The sequence below is a fragment of the Mauremys reevesii genome, linkage group 4 (genome assembly GCF_016161935.1).
Source record: "Mauremys reevesii isolate NIE-2019 linkage group 4, ASM1616193v1, whole genome shotgun sequence".
Taxonomy (NCBI): domain Eukaryota; kingdom Metazoa; phylum Chordata; order Testudines; family Geoemydidae; genus Mauremys; species Mauremys reevesii.
This window is the reverse complement of record NC_052626.1, coordinates 149,682,658-149,703,175: the sequence shown is the minus strand read 5'-3', so window position 1 is coordinate 149,703,175 and position 20,518 is coordinate 149,682,658. Positions and strand designations below refer to the sequence as shown.

The window sequence follows — 20,518 nt, the reverse complement described above, 5'->3', positions numbered from 1 at the left end:
CCGGAGTAGAAAGTTGAAGAAACCCTGAAAACTCAGTTCCTGCTTCTCTGTCCCCCCACCCTGAGCCCAGCTGGGTGCCATCCACTCCCCCTCCCCCCAACCCACCTGTGGGGCCCTCCCCAGCCCAGCCCCTCACACCACCCCAGCCCAGAACCCAGCCACTGCCCCCCGGACCAGACACTCACAGACCCTCCCCTGCCCAGAGCCCAGGGATCCAGAGGGAGAAACAGCCCGATGGTAGGTCCGGGGCTTGCACAGAGTTTCCTGCATGCCCCTAGTGCTGGAACTAGGGGTGCTGGGGGTGCTGCCACACCCCCTGGCTTGAAGTGGCTTCCATCGTACGCAGGGCTTACGGTTTGGTTCAATGGCTCTCAGCTCCCCCACTACACAAACTGTTCCAGCGCCCCTGTGCGCACCGTCGCCTCCTTCCTTCAGGGCGTGCTGGGAACGGCAGCGGTGGGACCCTTCCAATTCCTTCCCCCTCCCCCTGGCATTGTCTTCTCTGTGTGAGCTTGGGTCATCTGGGTCCAGTGCCTCCTAGCGGTGGCCAACATCTCTGCAGCCCATGTCTGGGGCCAAGGGGGACGCAATTCCACGTGCACAACCTCCATTTCTACAAAATTCTGTTGTGCGTAGTGGCCCAGACTCCTCACAGGAGATTTTTATACATACAGAGAACATGAAAAGGTGGAAGTAGCCATACCAACTGGAAGAGTCTGATCAATTGAGATGAGCTATCGTCAGCAGGAGAAAAAAACCTTTGAAGTGATAATTGAGATGACCCATAGAAGGTGTGAGGAGAACTTAACATGGGGAAATAGATTCAATTAGCGTAATGACCCAACCATTCCCAGTCTCTGTTTAAACCTAAGTTAAATGTATCTAATTTGCATATTAATTCGAGTTCAGCAGTCTCTCTTTGGAGTCTGTTTTTGAAGTTTTTTTGTTGCAAAATTGCCACCTTCAAGTCTGTCACTGAGTGGTTAGAGAGGTTGAAGTGTCTCCCACTGGTTTTTGAATGTTATGATGCCTTATGTCAGATTTGTGTCCATTTATTCTTTTGCGTAGAGACTGTCCGGTTTGGCCAATGTACATGGCAGAGGGGCATTGCTGGCACATGATGTCATATATCATGTTGGTAGATGTGCAGGTGAACGAGCCCCTGATGGAGTGGCTGATGTGATTAGGTCCTATGATGGTGTCACTTGAATAGATATGTGGACAGAGCTGGCTTTGGGCTTTGTTGCAAGGATAGGTTCCTGGGTTAGTGTTTGTGTTGTATGGTGTGTGGTTGCTGGTGAGTATTTGCTTCAGGTTGGGAGGCTGTCTGTAAGCGTAGGACCTAATCACATCAGCCACACCATCAGGGGCTGTCTGCCGCACCGATGAGCTTCACCCATATTGTGGAGAGCTCCACTGGGCCAGCAAGTCAACCATGGTCTTCATCCTGGATCTCTCAGCTCTTTCAGACACGGTGGGCCCAGGGCATGAAGTGCCTTGAAGATAAGGCTGAGACCATGAACTTGATTCAATATTGTAGCACAGACGTGGGCATATGGCCCCGGTGTCCCACCATCTTCTCAGTATTTCACCGAAGGGGATAATGTGTGGGCTCTGCCGAATGCTGGGAAGCAGCCGCTTGTCACGGTTATTGCCAGATGTTTGTATGAGCAATGGTTTTCGAGCCAGGTCCCAGGTAGGACATTGAGTTCTGAATCTTCTGGAAGTCAAACTTGAGGTAGGGAGAGGCTGGGATCCAACCCGGTTAACATGAGAACAGTGCACATCCGTGGAGGCAGCCTCTGTCCGCTGGCTGGACGAGATGCAGGCTGGCCATCTACAGAGACAAACCCCCAAGGGAATGCTCAGGAGAGGGGGCCTCTGGGCTCGGAGACAACAGTTTGTGCCTGGATAAGAGCAGAAGAAATAGCCCATTACAGAGGAGTGACTCTGCTAGCAGGGGGTGGGGGGAACGGGGGATCCCTGCTCTCTGGACTGGACAAGCGCTGTGAGAACCAACCAGCGGGAGAGAGACACCTCAGCGGCCAGGAAATGAGCCTGTTAGCAAGGACGGGCTCTAGGAGGCGTCTGATGTTTTCCTTTTACCTGTAACCTCAGGTTTCCAAAGCCTTTGACTTGCTTTTATTTCAATCTCTGAGGCTCTGTTAAGTAACTTCAATTTGGTTTGACTGGCTGGGGGCTGTCATGAATAGGGGAAAGGGTAGCAATCTTGGCAGCTGTACTGAATCGCCTTCCCTGTAAGGGGTTATGTGGGTCAAATAATCGAGCTGGCACCTGACCAGAAGGACCAATGAGGAAAGAAAATACTTTCAAATCTGTGGAGGGAGGATTTGTTTGTTGTTGTTGTTCCCTCTCCGGACGGAGGGAGAAGCCAGGCAGGTACAACATCTCCGGAAAATACACCTGGAATAATCCATCTAAAGCCACAGAAATTGTAAGTAAGGCAAGGAAATGCGTTAGGTTATCTTTTGGTTTAGCTTGTGAATTTTCCTATGCTACAGAGATAGTTTTATTCCTGTTTTTTTAACTGTGAAGCTGAGCCAGAGGGGAATCCTCTGTCTTGTAAATCTTTTTATTACCCTGTAAAGTTACCTTCCATCCTGATTTTGCAGGTGTGATTCTTTTATTTTCTCTTTCTAAATAAAGTTCTTCTTTTAAGAACCTGATTGATTTTCAGGGTCCTGAAGACAAAGGGTCTGGTCTGTGCTCACATTGCTAAAGCAATTGGCTGGTATTTTATTCTCCGGTCTCCCCAGGAAAGGGGGTGAAGGGGTTGGCGGGGGGATAGGGATTCCAAGTGACCCTTCCCTCAATGTTTGTGTAAATCACTGGGTGGTGGCAGTGATACCGTCCAAGGACAAGGAAGGATTTGTGCCTTGGGGAAGTTTTAACCTAAGCTGGTAGAATATAAGCTTAGGGGGTCTGTCCTGTGGGTCCCCACATCCGTACCCCAGAGTTCAGAGTTTGGGGGAACCCTGACAGCAGCGTAGGGGGTCTGGCCTAGCCGTCATAGCGGGGCTGAGGCTGCCCACCAGGGACGGGAGTCGCCGGGCAGGAGTTGGAGGAATCACAAGGCCAGGTCCCATAGACCAGAGTCAGGGTCAGAGTCAGGCTGGGGTCAGAGACTGGAGATCGGGAGCCAGACCAGAGTCTGGCTTTGCAGCAGGCCAAGGTCTGTGGTTGCCCAGCCAATTTCCTGGGCCCCGCCTGGAGGTTAAGTAGGGGCAGGTGGCCAATCAGAGGGGTGCCGGGTACTGTCAGTCGGTCTTGTGGGCGGCACTTCCTGTGGTGCCTACTCCCCACCGTGCTCCCTGGCTGTGCCTCAGCCTGGCCCCTGGTGGCTCTGCAGACCTGGGTTCTAGTCCCCAGGTCCTTACAAAACCTGCCTAAGGGCGAGGTCCATAGGAGAGCATGGAAATGAAGTGGAGCAGGGGAGCGCTGTTTCCATGGAGGCAGCAGTTGGGCGCTTTGGGGGTGTGCCGAAGGCCGGTGACTGGGCACTGGAGTGTAATGGAATCAGGTGTGGAAATTGCCGGGATACAGAGGGGTTTGCAGAGCAAGTGGTGTGATAGGGTCCCTCAAATGTAACCTGGAAATGGGGAACTGCTGAGTCCCTCCAAGCTGGGCTTCCTCTCACGCTGTGATGCTCTTCCTAAGCCACAAACCTCTGTCCCATCCTGCACTCACACAGACATCCCCAGGCAAGGGCTGCCCCTGCTGAGTTACATGGATGCTTCTCCCAGTTCACTCATGAGCTAACAATAAAGAGAATCCAGCCAATTCCCCCCAGTTCCCCAGCCTACAACCCCAGGGCCGAACCATCTTGCCCCGACCCGTGTAAGTTTATAACCCAGTCCACCCCTCCCTCAGTGCGGCGAGGACACGCACCAGCTCTTGTTCCTGAGCAGATCTCCCAGGCACTTCAAGCAAAGCCCCCTGCTTTTTTTCAAGCCTCTAGGACAGTCCTTGGGAGTGGGGGTTCCTTTAATGGGCCACCAGCTCCTCCACTGGCTCCTCCACTGATATGCACTGAGTTTAAAAGCCTGGAAGATCAGAAAGTTCCAGAATGGACCCCTGTGTAAAGAGGGAAAATAGCAACTAGAAATGTCAGTCTGGCGTTTCTTGGGTGATGGACACGACCCCCAACAGAAAGCCCCAAGACGTTTGTGTAGAGAACCTGAGATGACAAATCATGGCAATTAGCCAACCTTCTCCCAGCTGCAAAGTGCTGAAAGGTAGAAGCTAGGGACGGCCGTAACCCATGATTGATTCTGAAGTTAACCCCCCAGAACAGTAGATATACGGTGTACTCCTGTTTATCCGAAACCCTGTTATCCAAACTCTGCATTATCCGAGTCCCTTCCTTGTCCCCCAGCATGAAACACTTGTCCTCTGCAGCATGGTCGTATGTACCTCATGCTAGGGGACCAGGAAGGGTTTTAGAGAATGTGGAGATCCAGATAATAGAGCAGAGACCCCCGGCCAGGAATAGGAGGAGGACGATAACCCCCTCCAGACGTGCGGGAGGCCACCCAGGTGCTGAATGGCTCCTGCCCGCTGGATTATCCAAACTTCCAATCACCTGAATAAAATCCATGTCCCCCCGAGGTATTCGGATAACTGGGAGTTGGTTGTATCCTGTTACAAAGAATGAAACTACATGAGTCAGCCCGTATTTCTCTCAGACTGTAAAAAGGATGAGAGCTAAAGTGAGAAGTAGTTCAACTTGATGGGCCATGTGTTATTAAATATGAAAGTTTGTCACCTGACTTGCCCTCAAAGATGCATCCAGAGACCCCTGAAGGAAACTTGTGCTGAAATCTAGTAAGAACCGTACAGCTGCTCCCAGCATCACTCAAGTGTAGACGAACCCAGCGGAACTAAAGCTCTATCGAGGTCTAGAGGCTGGGTTGGAAAATCCACGTCTATCTCACAGACAAGTACCGATGGCTTGTTTTCTGCATATAATTCCCTTCTGCTCCAGCACTATATGGGATATACTCTGTTTAACTACTTCCACTTGTAGGCTGTGAAGTCTGAGGATGACTTAAGGGCATAATGGGTTTGTACTTTGCCAGCCAAACGCTCTCCTAAATGTCAAGAGATAATTTAAGGAGAGCGGATTGAGAACTTTTTGTCAAACATTTTTTGGACAAAAAAGGGATTTTGGACCAAATTGAAAATGTTTGTTTTGGTCCAAAAAATTGTTTTCTTGACAAAAGTAAATCCTAATAGGAAACCATTTTCATTTTTACAAAATTATGTTCCTTTTCTCTCATATTCAAAAAGTGTTTGTGTGTGTGTGTTTTTGTGTGTGTGTCTGTGAGAGAGAGGGAGAGATGGATGAGATTAATTTAAAAAGGGGGGGAATGGAGAGAAACGGAATGATTTTGAAAGGAAATGGAAATTGTCATGTTACCATCTTTGTGCTGACGAGGTGACTGAGGCATTTGTAGAGAGAGGGCAGCACCATGTTCTCCTAAGAGGAACACCCAGGACACCCAGCTGGTCGACAGATTGTCTGTATCCACCGAAAGCAAAGCTATTTCCTCTAATGGAGCTTCTGTATAAAGAAGTGAAACCTTCTTTCTGGGAATGGCTGGAAGGGATTTCAGAGTGCTGTTGCACAGTGTTTTGTTTGATGTATCATGCGACTACGGGGAAGACCTCGTCTGCAATCCTGTGTCCAAATCTGGCACCCGTCTATTCAGCTTAACGACGAGGAGGTTCAGGGGAGCCTGGAGCCCATCTGAAAGTACCTACAAGGGGAATAGAAATTAGATCTCGGAGGCCTCGTCCATCTCTTTGTTCTGACGCAACCCATTGGCTGCAAGTTGAAGCTAGACAAATTCAGGCGGGAAATAAGGTGTCAACGTTTAACAGTGAGAGTCACAGCCCATTGGCCCGGCTTACCAAGGGGCGCGGGGAATTCTTCACCACCAACCGCTGTTTTTCTAACAGATCTGCTCTAGTTGAACCAGGAATTAGTTCTGGGCCGTTCTCTGGCCCGGGTTATCCAGGGAGCTCAGGCTAGGTGCTCACATGGGTCCCTTGTGGCCTGGGGATCCGTGACTCTATGTTGCAGCAAGAGGGCTCTGTGCTGGGCCAGGTGCAAAGAGGGGCTGCTGGGGTGATCAGGGGGATGGAGAGAGCTGGTTGCCTAAGAAATAAAGGTAAAATCGCAATCTGAGTTCTATAAACTAGACAGGATTTGAATCAAGCCGTGTCTTACCCTGATGGTCTAGTTCCTTACTACACAGGCTGGGATTCTCCCGTCCAGCCTGGGACCACCTCCCCTGTTCAGTCTTTGTTCTCCAGATGTGTTTCCAGGTGTTCAGTTGGGGGTGGGGGTGAAGAGTGAGGCCAAGTGATGATGTCACTTCCCCTCTTTTATAGCTTCTTCCAGCTCGCTGGAAAGAGCCTTTGCTACGACGTGAGTCAAGCAGCCTCCATTGTCTGTGTGCTCTCTCTGAGAGGCCTCCACTGTCCGTGTGCTCTCTCTGAGAGGTCTCCATTGTCCGTGTGCTCTCTCTGAGAGGTCTCCACTGTCCGTGTGCTCTCTCTGAGAGGTCTCCATTGCATACAGCCCCTAGGACAGTCCTTGGGAGTGTGGATTCCTTTAATGGGCCACCAGCATGTCTGGCTGCTCCACTGTTGCACCGGAAAGGCTGGTTGTGGGTGTTCCCAACCTCACAATATATTTCAGTCACACACACACAGAGCAAAACGCCATAACTTCCCATCCAGTGACAGCTCACACAATCCAACAATGTTCAACAGATCAAGACTTTTAAAGTGATACCTCACAAGACAGACTTTGTACAAACACATCATAATTAGATGACTGTGGTGATTATGGGTGTTGCTTTGAGGCCCAGGGTGCCACACCGGGTCTGCCAGCTGCCAGTGGAAAGCGAGAGTTTCCCCTGGTGGGCACAGACAGGCTCCGTCCTGCTGGGAGCAGAGGGTGGTGATTGCCCCTGGACACCGCAGGGAACCCCAAACCAGCATTGCAGTTATTCCATGGGAAGTCGGTGTGGGCAGTGGAGGGCTGGTGATACGCTCACGGAGACGCCCTGCTGCATTGTGGAACAGCTGAAGTTTCCTGAGTAGCGGAGCCTTGGGTGTCCCATTGCTGCAGCCCAGGGGACAGGTGATATCAAATAACCAAAGCTAAGTCATCCTCGGCCAGGACAGGTGAAGTCTCATAGGCAGCCGGAGATGACTGACAGCGTAACTCGCAGGTGCTGCTATGCAAGAGCTCAGCATCGCGGAGGAATCCAGAAACAGTCCTAGATGACGGAGTCTGCATCTGCAGCCAACCAAGTCTGCAGCAGGGCTGAGGGCTCAGGTTTCAGAGGGGCACGTTTGCTTTGCTGTTACGCTTTAATTCGTGGATTTTAGAAGTTTAGTTTTGCTTTGCCTCAACTCTGCAATTCCTGGAGTTCAGAGATTTAAATCCAGGGGCATCCAGTGTTCAGGAATGGTCTGAAACAGCATGAGGCAACCTTAATGCTGGTAGTGATGAGTTGGGGGAAGAAGTGAGCAGCTTTGCTGTTCCTCACTCCTGCTGAGAGTGGGATATATGGAAATGGCGCGAGGAAAGGGTGGATTATGGGTTATATAAGAGGGACCTTTGAACCCAAGTGCCAAAAATTCTCTGTCACCGGACAGTCTCTCACAGTACTAATTGAGGAAACGAACTTGATATCTTTTTGTGATGAGATGACAAGTTCGGGTGCTGAAGGTCATCGTGTTGACATAATATACGTATGCTTCCGTAAGGCATTTGACTTGCACCAAACGCCATTTGGATTAAAAAGCTAGAATGATACAAAATGAACACGGCCCACAGGAAATGGATTAAACACTGGCTAACTGATGGGTCTCGGAAGGTTAAGGGGTAACTTGATCCCAGGCTGTAAGTATGTTTAATAACAGGCAGAGAAAAGGTCTAACACGATCCAATGGCTGGAAGTTGAAGCGAGACAAATTCAGACGGGAAACAAGCTGCAAATTGTTAACAGCAAATTAACCACTGGAACAATTTACCAAGGGTCGTGCTGGGTTTTCCATCACTGGCGTTTTTTGAAATCAAGACGGGATGTTTTTCTAAAAGCTCTGCTCTAGGAATGATTTCGGGGCAGTTCTCTGACCTGTGTTCTCCAGGAGATTAGACTAGATCATCACAGTGGTTCCTTCAGTCCTTCGAATCTAGGAATCCATGAGTACACATTGAAAATTTCCCACCCCAGTGGCAGCTGTGCAATGGTTAACTTTCCAGCACGGCCCCCAGGCCCAGGGAGGGAGCCCTGGACCCATAACTGCAGGAACCATGCAGGAAATAGCCTTGACCCCTGCGGAGATAACTTCTCTGGCTCAGGGATTAGGCCCAGCCAAGGCGAGCACGTTCTCAGAATGGGCGTATGAGTTTCTGACGGCGATAGAGGATCAGGGGTTAAACCCAGAGGAGGTTAGGAAGCTGTTGAGGGCGGGATGCGATATGGGAATTGCACTGCGGACGCAGGCAGCCGGACGGTGGCAGTCCCCGTTTGTGCTGGTTCGTAATTTGGCTCAAGGAGAGGCACCGCAGGAGGTTAGCCGCCAGTATGCAGCGGGCTGTCCTGCTCCAGGGGAGGCCCCTGAGGTTTTTGTGGAAAGAATGGTATTAGCGGGATTGTTAACTGGGAGGTATCCAGCCCGCGCCCGGGGGGAGCGATCCCCAGGACCCTGTCCGAGATTGTGGTCCCAACGGCCGAATTAAGGCTTATTGCAGCAATGTTGCCCAAAGATGTTCAGATGGCTGTGGGAGTGTGGAGGCAGGGAGAGCCCCTAGACATATCGCACCTTAAGGAAGCCACGCGCCAGGCCACCAGAGTGGTTGGTGAGCCCGGAACTGGGCTCCCATTCCTGTCGCTGTGGCCACAGCCCCAGCACCTAGATACAGGCGCCCCCGACCGGACACCAACCGGCTCCGCATGCAGTTGTGGATGGCCTTGAAGGACCAGGGGGAGCCCATGGGCCAATGGGACGGGCAGTCCACGGAGTCCCTAGCACTCTGCTGTATTCATCTGGGGTTGAAGCTCCTGGAGCCGGGGGGCGATATCGGGAACAGAAAAGCAACCTCAGATTAGGGGGGCCCCGACTCGAGTTCACCCAGGAATGGGCCTGGGTGGGACCTCTCCAGGTGGATTCGGGAGGAAGGTTGTGGGTGCGACTTGAGTGGGGGCCACATGAGTTCCAATAGTTCAGGATTAGGGACCCAATTTTATGGGGTTCCACAGGCTTCTGTAGAGATTATTTGGGTTAATCTTTCTATCTACCCAATGGGACTCAGCGCTCAGTCTAGAAGATACCACCAGAGATGCTTAGTTTTGCAGTTCTCAAACTGTGGATTTGTGTCTCCAGAGGTTACATGCTCGTTAACAGCAAAAATGTTTTTAAATAAATAAATAATATATAGAGGTAAGAGATAACAGACCTCAATGCTATTGTCCCTCTGAAAATTTGTGTACACAGAGTCAATCCTTTATCTTTCTCTAAAAGTGTTGGGGGCGAAATACATCTGGACAAGAAGTCTGGAGACAAATGTGAGAAGCGAGGGACATATGCTTTTTGTTAAAATATTATATTGCTGTTGAAGAAAGAAAATCCAGAATACTTAACGTTGTTGTTTTAGTTAAATAAAACAATATAAATGTCTGTCCGGTGATGTCCTCCTCCTAATACAGCGCAGCAAGAAAATCCTCCAAATATTAATGATTTTCCTGTTGAATTGGAGATCGTTCACCTCCCAGTGACTTCATAAATATCTGTATCAATTACCTTTGGTAAATGAAATAACCAAACAATCCTTCATTTTCTGATATAGCTGTAAAACTCATCTGAAAAGTTTTCAGAATAAATCATGGTTTAAAAATGTATCGTGTGCACCTTCTACACATGAAACCTGCATTTAGCTCCGAGTTGTGAAGAATATGTAGTAAGGTTCTGACAACCAACAAGAATGCACTTTTATGTAGAAAACCATCATTAAATCAAGTCTTCCTGACTAGTGACTTAAATCATGATTTAAATCAAATCCACCCGGCCCGCTGTGCTCCTGCCCCTGCCCTGGCCCCGTCATTCCCCAGGGGGCCCCACAAATATGTTTGGCGCCAGGCCCACAAAAAGTTAATCCGGCTTTGGACGGTTGGAGAACTGAGCTTGATTTCTTTCCAGTTTGGGCCAAGCTGCCTTCTGGTACATCTCTCTGTTCCCTTGGGCCAGCTGGATCTGGAGAGGGATCGTCCCCAGCTTCCACGTCGACGACCTAGAATTGATTTGAAACTTCTAGCAGTGAGTCGTTCCTCCTGGTCCTCCTCTCTTTGCCAGCCACAGCCTGCCCATTCTCATCTATCTCCAACCGTGTACAAAGCCACCGGGACCCAGGGCCACCCAGAGTGGGGGTAAGGGGGGCAATTTGTCCCAGGCCCTGGGCCCCACAGGGGCCCCCGGCCCCGCCTTCCCCCATCCCCTGGTGCCTCAGCGTGCCGCGTCAGGAGTGGCCCTGGACAGCGCTGCAGCGGCGTGGCTCCCGTGGGGCCTGAGCTCCTCCCACTGAGTCAGAGCCACGTGGTAAGGACACGGGGCTGCGAGCTCCGGTCCCACCGTAACCACACGGCTGCAGCGCTGTCCGGGGCCAGGGCAGCTCCTGGACATGGGGCGCGGAGGCTCCGAGAGGGGAGAGGTGGTGGTAACCCAGGAGCGGCCCTGGACAGCGCTGCTGTGGGGGCGGTCAGGGGATGGGAGCAGGGGAGTTGGTGGGGGGTGGGGTCCCGGGATGGTGGTTGCGGGAGTTGGTGAGGGGACAAGGAGCAGGATGGGTCAGGGATTCTCAGAGGGGCAGTTGGGGGGGAGGAAGTGGGTGGGGGTCGGATAGGGGGCAGGGCCAGGTTGTTTGGGAGGCACAACCTTCCCTACCCTGAAGCTCATTCAGCAGTTTGAGGCTTGCAGAAGAGCCAAGCTGTGAGCTTTTCCATTAGGGCTCCCGTCCCCTTCACTTCTCAAATGCCAAATGATAGTCTGTGTTTAATTCCAGTGCCATAGGGAGATTCATGTCAGGGGAGGGCAGCTTCATTTCAAATTAGCCACTTCATATTAACAGTGATAGATCCAAGAGAGCCATGGGGGAAGGATCACATGAGAAGAGCAATATCCTACACCACCTACCTCCTTCCCAACCCTACCAAGGGAGACCCCCCTCCCCTGCATTCCCCGAGGCTCCAGAGGGTTTAATTCAGTGGTTCTCAAACTTTTGTCCTGGTGACCCTTTCACATAGCAAACCTCTGAGTATGACCCCTGCTTATAAATTAAAAACACTTTTTTATATATTTAACACTATTATAAATGCTGGAGGCCAAGCGGGGTTTAAGGTGGAGGCTGACAGCTCGCGACCCCCAGTAATAACCTTGTGACCCCTGAGGGGTCCCGACCCCCAGTTTGAGACCCCCTGGGTTAATTTAACTTTAGCACCCTGTGTCCATTCACAGGCATGTGCTATTTTGAGCATTTCAGTTTTCACAACATAGGCTCATCCCAGATTCTGGAACAAGCTCAAATGCTCAGTTTGTGGAGTATGTCCATAAGCTGAACTAAAGACAAACCCACAGTAACCGTCTCCAGTTTGTGAGGGACCCCAGGGAGCCAGTCTCTAGGAAACAGATGAATGCATGGAGGTTAAGTCCATCAATGGCTATTAGCCAGGCTGGGTAAGGAATGGTGTCCCTGGCCTCTGTTTGTCAGAGGGTGGAGATGGATGGCAGGAGAGAGATCACTTGATCATCACCTGTTAGATTCACTCCCTCTGGGGCACCTGGCACTGGCCATTGTCGGCAGACAGGATACTGGGCTAGATGGAGCTTTGGTCTGACCCAGTCTGGCCGTTCTCATGTTCTAACCTAAATGAACCCAAAGTTCTGGAGACAGAGATGAGCCAAGGAAGCCAGCAGAGTAGCAGGAACCTGGGAAAACCTCTGCCTGGATGGGCTCAGGCGTTTGGTCACCCAGGGCCGGCTTCAGGCCGATCTGCCCCATTCCCCCGAATCGGGCCCCGCGCCGGCAGCGTCTCTCCGGGAAGCAAAGCTCTGCTTGTTGCTAGGCAATGAGAGACGCCGGCCGGCAGAGGCAGCCCCATGGGTGCTGCAGGTCAGGAGGGGGAAGGGGGGGGGGAGAAGGCACATGTGCTATGCAGCCTCCCCCTCCCCTCCCCCCCGCACTCACCTGGAGGAGCCGCCCAGGGAGCGTCTGGCCCGGCGGGAGGCAGGAATCTCTGCCTGGGCCTCACGCACCTGAGCAGCTGCTGGGGCTTCCAGCGGCGAGTGTCCGACCCTGCGAGTCCCCGGAGGGTTGTAATGCTGGGCCGGTGTTGTGGTTTACGTGGTGTTGCTGTTTGAGGGTGAGTTGGTGCCTGCCTGTGTCTGGTTCAAAACTAAAGTCGGGATCATGTAACCCAGGAAAAAAGCCCCAAGCTGGTACATAGTGCTGTGAACTCCAGGTGAGAGAGAGGGAGGTTTGGAGGAGGAAACCAAGTACATCAAGAGGGGAGAATGCGAAAGGTCTGCAACACGGCAGGCTGAGACTTATCTCCCCGCCCCAGCAAGAGGGGAAACTGAGGCATGGAGTGATCTGATTCCCCTCTCCAAATTATTTTGCAAAGGAAGGGGACGGGGGCTCCTATCCAAACTAGTTCCCGTCCCATCAACTCTGCTTTCCCTGCTGCAAGATCGCTGTAGGGGCTGAATATTTCCATTAAACTATGGCTCCTTCGTTTGCCCTGTAACAATAAAATAGACCGGCTTGGGGGGGGGCTATTCCCCTCCAAAGCTGTGTGGATATTAAGGTTTTTTTGAGGGGGGGCATGACAATATTCCAGATCAATCAAATGCCCAGCTCAGCTTTCTAGCCATCCAGCAGCTCTAGGGCAGGGAAGGAAGGTGCTCTTGGTGCAGAGTGGTCGCAAAACAGGGATGAATTTAGCAGGGGTGGGGCTCGGTTGAAATCCTGCCTGATGTAGCCACACAGAATCGCTGGCAGCGCTGGGAGAGGCCAGGAGTGGAAGGTGGCCTGGGGGTGGGGGGACATTTGCCCTCAGTCCTGGGCTCTGGGATGGACTAGGCTGGGTTGGGGGTTCAATCTAGTCTTCCAGCCTGGTGCTCTCACTGGGGTTTGTGGTTTTCATCTGGCTCCACCGAAAAGATCAAACAAGCCCAGTAGAAAAGGGGAGTGAGAGAGGCAGGAAGGAGTTTGTAAGGGGTTAAAGTGACCCATCAACGAAAGAGTAAAACCCGAGTTTGACTGGGTTTCCCCCCAGCCACCACTCCTGCAAACATGGGCAAGGGGCAGCCCCATTCCCACCGAGGCTATGGTGAGGGGCAGCAGGAAGGAAGCCACATGTGATGGCAGTCCTCCCCTCCCCTCCCAGCACCCCCTTTCCGGCCCCCAAACTCTGTCCCAGAGCCTGCACCCACCCCTCCGCACTCCCTCCCAGAGCCTGCACCCCTCCACTCTTCCTGCACCCCACCCGTGCCCCAGCCCAGAGCCAGCACCCCCCCCACCGCACGCCCGCCCCGAGCCAGCACCCCACCACCCATCCTGCACCCCACCCCCGGCCCCAGCCCCCAGCCGGCACCCAGCACCCAAACGCCGTACCACTCAGCCGGGGCAAAGCTCTCCTCTGTCTGGCTCCCAGCCCCGCTCCAAGGGTTGCAGGTGTCTGGAGGTGCTGCCTTCCTCAGTCACACCTCATTCATTCAACAGGGCCATTGATTGCAAAGTGGGGGGAAGATCTTATTCTACTCCAAGCAAAAAGACATTTTTCTTTTACCTTAATTACACTACCTTTGGGGCCCACTATAACATATTACCAAGGTTCAATACAAAGTCATATAAAAGTTATACAAAAATGCGTAATGCAGAGATTTATCTACAACTGCATTGAGTGACTGCTGGGTGCGGTAATATAGTGACCCCGGGGCTTTGAGTGAGGCTTTATACTTGGTGGGGAGGGTGAGGGAGCGAGTGGCGGGTGGGCAAAGAGGCGAGGGGCGGGCATGGGGGTTTCTGGCAGGGGAGGGAGAAGGTGAAAGGAGGCGAGTGGGGGGTGGGGACTGACTAGGAGGGACGCAGCAAGCCAGCGGGGGGTTTGGGGGTTAATTGGGGTGTGTTGGTGGGGCCGAGCGGGGTGGGGGCAGGTCCTATTTTACTGCGGTGATCTGGTCGCCCCATGGGCCATTTCTTCCAACACCCCCCCCCCCCCCAACCTTGTTTCGACGGGGCGGAGCTGAGGAAAGAGGGTTTGTTTCCACGGGGCTGGGTGGCGCTGGGGGGGGCAGGAGGGGGCAATTTTATATTAATAAAGAAATATTTTATAAATTTTAATAAAATAAACATTAGTGAAGAAAATCAATTGTACAACTATCAAAATAAATTATTTTCCTGATATGAAAGTGCAAATCAGCTCATTAATATATGATGCAATGTCTGTAATAGAGAATTGTGTTATTTATATAGTCATGGAAAGTAAATAATACATGGAAGAAATGAAAGGGGTTTTTTTTGTTTTAGTCGTCCCTGCCGGGGCCGCATCGAAACTGTTCGAATTGGGCCCCGCACTGCCTAACGCCGGCCCTGTGGGCACAAGCTGAGGTGGTTCCAAAGCTTTGGATTTTTTTTAAGCAGAGTTTTTTTATTGTTTCTTTAAACAATCAAACCCAGCAAGCAGCAAATATTTGGCCACACGCTTCTGAAACCCCAAACCATGTTCAGGGTTTGGCAGACTAATTGCAGCTTTTCAATTAAAAAAACCACAACACATTTTGAAGGAAAGCAGACATTGTCCATGATTTTTTCTGCTTTTTAAAACTCCCTAGTTTTCGATCCAAAAAGTTTTGACGGAAAATATTTGCCAACCCTTTTAATGAGCTGTAGTGCCTCTTAGCACTAGCTGATGCTGAGAACCAGTGATACCTTGTAAAGGTGACTTGAAAAGAAGTTTTCTCAAAACTGGGTTTGTGCCAAGATACAGAAGGTTTTTAAATGTTTATTTTTCCCAGGGTCGCCGGGGTGGGGGGAGCAAGTGGGGCAATTTGCCCCAGGCCCCCTAGGGGCCCCCATGAGAATATAGTATTGCAACTTTTTTTTATGGAAGGGACCCCCAAAATTGCTTTGCCCCAGGCCCCCTGAATCCTCTGGGTGGCCCTGCCGGGACCTCTTGCCTGTGGGGGTTATGAGTTGTCAGGTCTCCTCTCTGACCAGGGGCGGCTCCAGGCCCCAGCACGCCAAGCGCATGGCTGGGGCGGCAAGCCACGGGGGGGCGCTCTGCCGGTCGCTGCGAGGGCGGCAGGCAGGCTGCCTCCGGCGGCTTGTGCTTGCGGGAGGTCCGCTGGTCCCGGTTCGGCAGCCTGCCTGCCGTGCTTGGGGCAGCAAAATGCCTAGAGCCGCCCCTGTCTCTGACTTTCTCTCTTTCCCGTTCCTTGGTGGCCAGCTCCTTTCTTCCTTGAACCAGGGCTACTGGTGTTTCCCAGACAGGGTTGTCTAGGAACTCCTCAGTTTCTCTGACTCTTAGGGTCAAAGCTTGTCCCTCCAATCCAAGAATCTTGTCCTCCAGCCACCACTGTGGACTCCATGCGCACGTAAGCAGGGGATCTGTCCCACCATAGTAGGAGACTTTCTCTATGGACACATTATCTCAGCTGAATTGAGCAATAAAAGGATCCAAACCCTGCCCCGAATCACTTCCCCCTGGTCCCTGCCCACCCCTGGCTTTCCCTCTGGGCCCCATGTGAACAGCACGTGCATCGCACAGGGAGGACAGAAGTCAGGGGTTCCTGGGAGTTTATCTCAAGCTCTTCATGGTCAACTCTGGCCAGGGACGGGGGTGACCCCTACTTCAGGGTGCTCCGAATTCCCGTCTCACCCTTTTCATCCAGAATCACTGAAGTCCATGCAAATGTAGCTACAACGTATTTACCCCACAGCAGTTTCTTGGGGGCTGGAAGGGGAAGCCTTGTGAGGAAGTGGTTTGGGTGAGGTTCAGTGCAGCAGTCTCTCAAGTGCAATGAACTTTAGAGTTACAACAAATGTATGAGTCTGAGGTCTTCTTCTGGGACCTGGATATGCTGATGTGACACCGCTGGGGGAGCACTCCCAGTCTAAGGAGGCGGGGAAGCTGTGTGGCTTAACCTGGAGGAAAATTGAGACCCCCCCCCCAAGGGGGTCTGCTACGCTGATGGCTTCCTCCTAGAGACGGTTCCAAACCTGGGGCCATAGCACAGATACTGTGGCTCCGTGACACCGGTGTCCCGGCAGTGCCTCCCCCCCCGCCACCAGCTCTGGCCTATAGTGCCCTCTCGACCAGCCACATCCCCCTGAGCGGTGCAGAGCCATGAACTGGAGGGGACAATCCTGCCCCCAGAGCGGGAATCAGCTGGAGGGTTCGATTCTGCCCCCTGTAGAGGAGGGAGTAGACGGGAGGGGATGATCAGACCCCTTGGCGTCGGCCTGGCTTGCCATAGGGAACGTGCCTTAAGGGCCGTGTCAGGGGAGGTGGCTGGGAGGGTGAGTTGTAAACAGGGGATTGCGAAGCAGCATGCTGCAGTCAGGATGTCTGTGCTGGCTAAGATAAGCAGCAACACCCGGATACTGAGAATAATGGCAGAGAGAAACTAGGACGGTAGAAATCAGCGTCCACACGAACAGGCGTGGGCAGCGCGCACAGCGCAGGGGCTGGGGTGTAACGTAACTCAGCCAATCCCTAGTCGGGCGGTGCAATGTCCAGCACATGCAGCGTGAGGTGTAAATGGGTACAACGGAAGAGGTTTGCTGTGTAGCCTGGGATGTCTCTGCAACTTCAGAAAAGTTCATGCTCTGTTCCTAAGTGACCGGGGGTGAAACCTGCCAGGAACTCTGGCCCCTGCCCTAAGTGACCATGACAAGGTTGGGGGTTGAGCCCCCCAGGGATCCGGGGCCCAGCCTTGGCGGGGTTACGAGGACTCTGGCGCATGGGAGAGCGGAAGAGGTGCCCTTGAGGGCAGGCAGGCCTCTACCAGGGATCCCACAACCTCCCTGGAAGCCTGGTCCCGAGCGGAGCTACCCTGAGAGTGCGAGAAGTTTTTCCTAATTCCCAGCCCCTTGCTGCAAGCTAAGCTGCTTCCTTCTGGTCCCCCCGGCGCCGGCCACGAAGCACAACCGCTCCCCGGCCTCTTTAGAGGGACCCTTGTTCTCCCCTCCCAGCTCAGCCGTCTCCTCCCCAGGCTGATCGCAGCCAGGGCCTGCAGCCGCCCCTCGCCGGCACCGCAATGGGTTTGTCCTGGACATGGGAGAAGGGAATGTGCATAAAAGAGATTTATGTCTACACTGAGCCCTGCTAGGCCCCGCCTGCAACCCACTAGACCCCACTCCCCTCCCGGAACTGGGGGGAGAACCCAGGAGTCCTGGCTCCCAGCCCCCCCTGCTCTAACTCACTAGACCCCACTCCCGTCCCAGAGCTGGGGAGAGAACCCAGGAGTCCTGGCTCCCAGCCCCCCCTGGTCTAACCCACTAGACCCCACTCCCCTCCCAGAGCCAGGAGAGAACCCAGGAGCCCTGGCTCCCCTCCCAGCCCCATCTACCAGTGGCTATTAATATCCTCCCCTCTGGCTACACCCTCCCCGCCCTGGTAGCCAATCTCCTTTGGTGTCAGAGCCCACTGCTGGGCAGGAGGAAATAGAAACGACCTGATGTTTTACTTTCATTTCTCCAGCAGAAAATTGTACTTGGACACTGACCGAGCGAGCTGTGGGGCAGGTAATGGATGGGGAATACCATCCTGGGGCAGAATTGTCCTTCCAGTCTATCCCTTCCAGGGGCCCAATCGACCCTGCCCCTCCTCTATTCTGCCCACCCTGACAACCCACCTGGGATTTGAATTGCGGGTTTCAAACCCGGGACACCAGTAGCGGCTGGGAGGCGCCTGAGGCGTCCGGTCACTCCCAGAGTCCGGCTCGTGCCCGGCCCCCGGCCCCACCAGCGCAGCCGTGCTCCAGTCTATGCCACATGCTGAGCTCTGAGTTCCCCAGGGCTCCCCTTGTGTACTGGGGAGCCCATCCCCACTAGCACCCCAAGAAATGAGCAAACCCTCTGTGGCCAGCGCCTCATGCCACAGCCCCACTGCACCCAGAGCCCAGGGGTCCCAGCTCTCAGCCCCTCCCTCACCCCTTCCAGCCCCCACCTCTTCCAGAGCTGGGAGAGAAACCCAGGAGTCCAGGCTCCTAGACCCCTGCTCTAACCATCAGAACTCCCTCCCAGAGCCTGGGAGAGAACCCAGGAGTCCTGGCTCCCAGCTCCCCTGCTGTAACCCACCAGCCCCCACCCCTCCCAGAGCTGGGAGAGAACCCAGGAGTCTGGGCTCCCAGACCCCTGCTCTAACCCACCAGCCCCTACTCCTCCCAGCGCTGGGAGAGACCCCCGGAGTCCGGGCTCCCAGATCCCTGCTCTAATCCACTAGCCCCCACCCCTCCCAGAGCTGGGAGAGAACCCAGGAGTCCGGGCTCCCTGGCATTACTGCTTTCCAGACACTAAACAGTTTCCTCTGCCAGCCCCGTTTGAGCAGGGTGGGTGCGAGGGGCGACTCCTGGGTGTCCTGGTGTCTCAGTTCTCCAGCAGAGTTTGGCTTTAGCCGCAGCCCAGGAGGAGGGGAGATCGGTCAACCCGAGCCCGGCCTGTCACCAGCTGCATTATGGGAAATGCAAATAATAAAGGGTAAGTGCTCCGGTCCCATCCAATTCAGGTGTAACCTACTCCAGAGCTGGGGCTAGAGCCCACGAATCCTGGCTCCCCATCTCCCTCCTGAGCTGGGATGGAACCCAGGAGTCCTGGCACACAGGCCCCCTGCTGTGTGTCTCCAGGCCAATCCCACCCCGCTCCTCGGCCACCTCCACAGGGGATGGTGAAGCAACTCCAGGAGGACGCCACCTGCTCCATCTGCCTGGACATCTTGGAGGACCCGTCTCCATCGAGTGCGGCCACAATTTCTGCCGGGGCTGCCTCGCGGCTCACTGGAGCGGGTCTCGGCCTGGGGTCCCAGTGCCAGTGCCGGGCTCCTGCTCCAGGAACCGGATGATCCCAGACACACGCGCCAAAAGCCTGGTGTTGAAAATCAGAGGCCTGCCATGCGAAGAGACGCCGACAGCGACAGGGACAGCGAGCCCTGAGGTGGGTGCAGCCATGGCTGGTCCGGGAGATGCAGCCACCTCTGGGGCAGGGCAGCTGGGGACCGGTGACAGTCCCTACAGCACAGCACCCCAGCCCCACGCTCAGCCCTGGGGTCAGAGGGGAGGCCGGCTAACGGGAGTCCTGTGTCCCTTTAGCAACCGGTCAGGTCCCTGGGCTGATGAGGGGGGAGCTGGGCCTCAGGGCTCAGATCTGCTGATAAGAAATTAACCCCCGAGCAAACAGCCTGTGACGCCATCCAGGGGACCCCAGTGGGGGGGGTTAGCTGGCTGGAACGGATGGGACACGGGGCCTTTCCCCTCTAGGGGGCACTGGCCTGGATCTGGCCCAGGGTGGGACTGGCTGGTTCAGGGGCTGGGAATGGGGCTCAGGGGCTCTGATCCGGGGCACAGGGGACTCACCGTCTCAGGGTGGGGTCCCAGCTCTGACCCTGCTCTCTCCCTGCAGCAGGGGCTGGGGGCTCAGCCGGAGCCGGGGCGCCCGGTGCAGCTGGTGCGTCTGGACAAGGAAGGGGGCCTGATCCTGGACGAGGAGGCCCTGAGCCGCTGCCTGGAGCAGGGTGGGGTGGGGGACGCTCCCGTCTGCCTGGTGTCCATCGTCGGGGAGCAGCGCCGGGGCAAATCCTTCCTGCTGAACTACCTGCTGCGCCGGCTCCGGAGCCTGGTGAGTGCAGCCCGGATCCCCTCCCAGAGCCAGGGAAAGAACCCAGGAGTCCTGGCTCCCAGTCCCTCCCGCTCTAACCACTAGACCCCACTCCCCTCCCAGAGCTGGGGATAGAACCCAGGAGTCCTGGCTCCCGGATCCCCCCTGTTCTAACCACCAGCCCCCACTCCCCTCCCAGAGCCAGGGATCGAACTCAGGAGTCCTGGCTCCCAGCCCCTCCCGCTCTAACCCACTAGACCCCACTCCCCTCCAAGAGCCAGGGAGAGAACCCAGGAGTCCTGGCTCCCAGCCCCTCTGCTCTAACCACTAGACCCCACTCCTCCCACAGGGCAGTGCATGGGGATGGGAGCCCTAGGGTGGCTGGTACCTCACCCATCCCCGCCTCATGCTCTCTGAGCAGTGGTCTGAACTCCTGCCCCTGCTGGAGGGCTCAGACCAGCACAGATCTGTGACCTGTGTCCCCGGCCACGCCGGGTCAGCTGTGCCAGGAGTGGGGAGCCGTGTGTCCGTCTGGAGCCTCATCCGTGTCCGCCTGGAGCCTCTTCTGTGTGTCTGTCTCAGCCTGAGGTTGCCTGTCCATCATCT

The 20,518-nt window shown here is 54.3% G+C and overlaps 1 protein-coding gene and 1 long non-coding RNA gene across 2 annotated transcripts in view; both read left to right on the top strand.

The window, feature by feature from the left end:
- LOC120403311 (RING finger protein 112-like) overlaps nt 1-20,518 on the top strand; it is a 65,502-nt gene that overhangs the window by 21,372 nt on the left and 23,612 nt on the right. The window lies entirely within an intron of this gene.
- On the top strand, nt 17,763-18,963 carry LOC120403362. Its single transcript, XR_005597523.1, has 3 exons — nt 17,763-17,845; nt 18,693-18,799; nt 18,946-18,963. It is a non-coding gene; the product is annotated as an uncharacterized LOC120403362 (long non-coding RNA).